Raw genomic sequence first — 5,054 nt, forward strand, 5'->3', positions numbered from 1 at the left:
CCCCACTTGTCACAATAATATTATCATGCCATTGCATATATGTGGTATTTTAGAGTTGACTAGATATTGATTAAGGCAATAGACTATGATATTCAGTACAGGAAGCTTAGCAACACCTAGACGGTGTACGGCTGCTTGCACCTCGCGTAAAACGGCGCAGACCGGAAGTACGGTGTCGCGCTCGGCCCAATACCCGTATGTGTGTGTGAAAGAATGCTAATAATGCTAGCAAATACAATGGCGGCTTCACAAAACTTTTACGGGGCGTGGTTTGCAATTTGCCCAGCCAATCAGAAATTGGAGCTTTTTTCTCCCCGGAAAAGCACCTGCTCTCTAGCAGTGACTGAAAAGGGGGGAAATGTTCTCATGAACTAAGTTCTCTTTTTGGTGTGACCGCAAAATCCCAGGAACTATCGGAACTAAAAGGGAAAAGTACTCCGGTGTGAAAGCGCCTTATGGGTGAGGGTCAGATAAGAAGATCACTGTCATGACATTAATATGAAGCTGAAGTCAGGAGGCGGCTAGCTTAGCTTAGCGTAAGGAAAATAAACGTTGGAACAGTTAGCTTAGCTCTGTCCAACGTTGGAAAGCACCAACACCTCTAAACCTCACAACTTAATGTGAGCCATCTTTACAAAAGCAAGTATAAAAACAAAAACTTGTGTTATTTTAAGGGTTAAGAGAGACTATGTTTTGGTCTGGCGCGGTGATTTTGTTGAGTCGTCTTGAGGTTGACATGCTAGTGGTCATTTCTACTCTTAGACAGTTAATGTGTTAGTGAGATGTATACAATATGGTCCCCTTTGGACTGAGCTGGAGTTAGTGATTCACTCAGCTTAGCATAAAGACTGCAAACAAACGGAACAGACTCCAGCTCCATATTTAACGTGAGTGGTTTCAACCCTCTCATCTCCTTGCAAAATAAGGAGCTGGAACTTCAAGCCAACATATTGACTATCACCGTCGCATCAATCAATCAATCAATGTTTATTTATATAGCCCAATATCACAAATGTTACATTTGTCTCAGTGGACTTCACAGTTTGTACAGAATATCAGTATGGCAATACGACACCCTCTGTCCTTAGACCCTCACATCGTACAAGGAAACACTTCCAGAGAAAACCCACAGTTTAAAGGGAAAATGGGAGAAACCTCAGGGAGAGCAACAGAGGAGGGATCCCTCTCCCAGGACGGACAGACGTGCAATAGATGCCGTGTGTAAATTGAAAAGATAATGCATTTCCAAACATAGGTAGTCCAAATGTTTGGAAATGCCTGTGTGTATAATAGAAAGATGAATCCACGAGGATATCCATCCAGAACCTATGATCCAGGACCACAGCCACGACTCAAGATCCAGGGCTCGCGATCCAGGACACAGGACCGCAGGATCATCCATGACTCCGGATCCTGGCGTATATAGACACCAAAAAGAAAGACATTTGTGCATGTGAAAATTGTCTTGGCGACTGCCAATAAACATGGCGTGACATTTTTCAACTTGTTTCCTGGGAATGCTGTAGCTAATGTTCCCACTAGAACCATGCCAGAAGTCAAGAGAACGTCTAAAGCTTCTTGCGGAAGAAAATGTATGAGTTGTCTTTTTCAAGAAGCGTGTTACGAACTATATTGCCATTTGTAGTTAAGTGGCGACCTCTAGGGGCTGCTGTAATTATGACGAGCAAATGAGCAAGTCAGTCGTCGTATGAAAAAGGGTAAAGAGACGAAGGCATTTCGTAGGAGGGATGTGTGGTTAGATTAATCGGTCAAACGAATACAGGACTTTTACCCCGAATCGCTGAGTTTTTGTTCAGGGTCAAAAGAACTTAAGGTAGAGCATAACTTCCTTAAGTTCGTCACAACGTTTGTAAGATATTATTAACGTTGCATGCTTATTTCAATTAAGACATTGATCGTTTGTTGCTTAAACATAACCAAGAAGTTCAGCTTCAAACCGCTAAATAGAAAGATAACTATTATATTTAACTTTGAACAATCCCGTCAATGATGCAGAAACAATTGTTGTTTTTGGGAGTTATCTATATTCTGTCTTTTGGTTATGAGGGCGTGACACACACAGGAAATTGGATGGATATGGTGGTTAAAGTGCATGTCTGATCCTTCCACACATGGCTGCACGTGAGTTGAGTAAACAACCTGATACACACACACACACACACACACACACACACACAAAGATCAAGGACACAGAACAAAAAATCACACTTCAGTAGAATCTGATGTCATTCAGCTCGGCTATTTTAAAGTGTTATGAGCAGCGACAAGTGTGCGACCACCGGATGTATTCAGCAACTTGACACCCAACTGCGGGCTTCTAGGTAATGATAGCCTTTAAATAGAACAGCCAAACACACAACCTCGTTTTAACATTTCATGGACTATTCGATTTGTCTCGTGTTGCTTAGAAATCAATTCCTGCCACAGTTGTTCAGAAATAACGTGTATATTTCATGTTTTGATCGCTCTCAAGCTGTTATAGTGCAGTTTGTCCTGTGCCCTCTGTTGCTGCCGACTGAAAGCTGATTGCTCTGATAAGTCTGTGATAGGTTATCTGACCTCTGAGAAACAAACTGCTGGGTGTGTTTTCATCTTGAATGTGCTGCGTGTTATGCTTCTCTCAACTATCACGCCACTTTAAATGCAGTTCAACGGGCTTTTACTTTGATGAGCATTCGGTTTTAACAGCTGACACGCATCCTATGAGCTGGGAAAGAATCCAGAAGGAATTCCTGTCAATTAAACCTTGGGTCGTAGCTTTGTAGATTTGGACAAGACATCTTATTTTGAGGTAAAAAAATAAGCAGACTTTTGGGGTAATGAAATGGTGGAGGAATGAGTCATTAAACTGGTAAGGAGTTCACATGTCTCGAAGTCAACAATTGATTTGTATCGGCTTTGGTTAGATGCCTAAAAAAAGGCCTGTTGTTAATATACAAGTTTAAAATGTTATTTTTTACGTTTTGTTCTACGACAACAATGTCATTATACCCGACTTGTGAAATGACCTTTACGTGTCTTAAAAACAGTGTTTGCTAACAAGTGGCTAAATTAGATTTTTATTTAGCGCTTTTCCAAGTGCTCAAAGCGCTTTACATTACATATTACATATCAGACATGATACATCGATAGGGCAGTATCATGGTTGTGTTCACACAACAATCCAAGGGAGAACCGGTACAATAACAAACATTTCATATACGAAAGAAAACATAAGATGCTATCAAATGGATAAGAAAAGTAAAGATCAAATATTTGCGATGACCAATCAGATGTCCAACCACTAACAGGACAGGGAAAGGACTCTTTGATTTATAGTGATTTAACTGAAACAGCTGAAATCACGCCCCACATGCACTCACTGTGTGATCCAACCAAAACATCCGGGTCGGACAGCATGTCTTGAGAAAATGGGTGTCAACTGAAACTATATCAGGTTCTGGCTCTGAAACCTGAGAGGCGTGAGACAGACGGGAAGGAGCGTTCCTCTGAGAACCGTCCCGTATGACAACATGGAGAAACAAGCGTTGATTAATAATAAAGCCGAGTGTCCGAAGACGGCACGTGATCGAGGACAGGCAGACAAGGTCAAGGAGAGCTCATGTCTCCAAACCTCTTTCTGTGTATTCACATGCTGAGAACGCATATCTGTTTACAAAGATTTGCCTGTTTTCCGCCCCTCATTTGTTTATTGTACACAGAACAGCCTTAATGACCGGGTGCGTTTACGTAAGGCAGATTTGTCGAACTCCAGAACAATAATATTACTTTCAATGCTTGAGGCTGGGAAATCCATCCATCTGTATTTCTGTGACTGGAAAAAACTGGAATATATTTAGTTAACGAAAATGTGTTTGAATAAGCAATTTAATACACAAATGTGCGGTGACATCATGACATCGTGGCTATGGGCGTTTGATGAAAAGCAGATGCAGAAATGTACAGTAAACACACTGGTACCACTTTACAATAAGAGTAGCCTTATAAAGGGTTTACGAATAGTTTGTAATACATTTATTAATTAGGTTGTGAACACTTTATAAATCATTAATAGGGATGTCCCGATCACCTTTTTTTGCTCCCGATCCGATTCCGATCATTTGATTTTTACAATCTGCCGATACCGATTTTTCCGATCTTTATGCGATGCATTAAGAGGAAAAAGGTAACAGATAACGGCTGGTCATCCAACGCGATAATTCAGCTATCTTGGCTGCTATTTGTTTGGCCTGTTTTGGGGCAGTTTCTCTTTCCTTTTAAAAGTGTGGGTTGTTTCAGTGCCGTTACCCGAGTGGCCGCTGTGTACTCGTCGTGTTGTTGTTGGTGTTTGTTTCTCAGGCGGCGTGTTAGATTGGTCGTGTTGAACGTAGCTCTGTTCTTTCCACCACGCGGAACCTCCGCCTTGCAAACATTGCATCTGGCTGTTACACTGCCTTCGCTTTCAATTTTATAATACTTCCAAACTCCTGACATTTTCTCTGTCCCGACTCCCGAGTCACCAGCTGAACGTAGCCTCTCGTTAGCTTACTGCTACTATTAGACACTGCGCCCACTCTGTTGCTTTGAGAGAAATAAGCAACCAGGTCTGAACAAGCCCAAGAGAAGCAACACATACATGAGGTTGTGTAATTTTAAACCAAAACTAAGTCCTCAGGATGACTTTAAGACGTGAACATGGTCATGTTTGTTTTGTAACATTAAATAAAATAATACAAATATTTTATAAAAAAATAAATAAATAATAATATCCGATTTTTTTCTTCCGATCTTTTGAAAATCACGTGATCGGCTCCGATCACATGAGATAAACAGGACAACTGTCACCGGTTGCTTGCCAAATAGTGAGCCCACATGTATCTGTGCTTCCGGTAACTGCTAGAATCCACTTCAAGACACTGGTACTTGCTTACCATGCTGCGAATGGATCTGGCCCTTCCTACATCCAGGACATGGTTAAACCGTACACCCCAGCGCGTGCACTCCGCTCTGCATCAGCCAAACGACTCGCTGCACCCTCGCTGCGAGGGGGACCC

Source organism: Gymnodraco acuticeps, unplaced genomic scaffold (genome assembly GCF_902827175.1).
Source record: "Gymnodraco acuticeps unplaced genomic scaffold, fGymAcu1.1, whole genome shotgun sequence".
Taxonomy (NCBI): Eukaryota; Metazoa; Chordata; class Actinopteri; order Perciformes; family Bathydraconidae; genus Gymnodraco; species Gymnodraco acuticeps.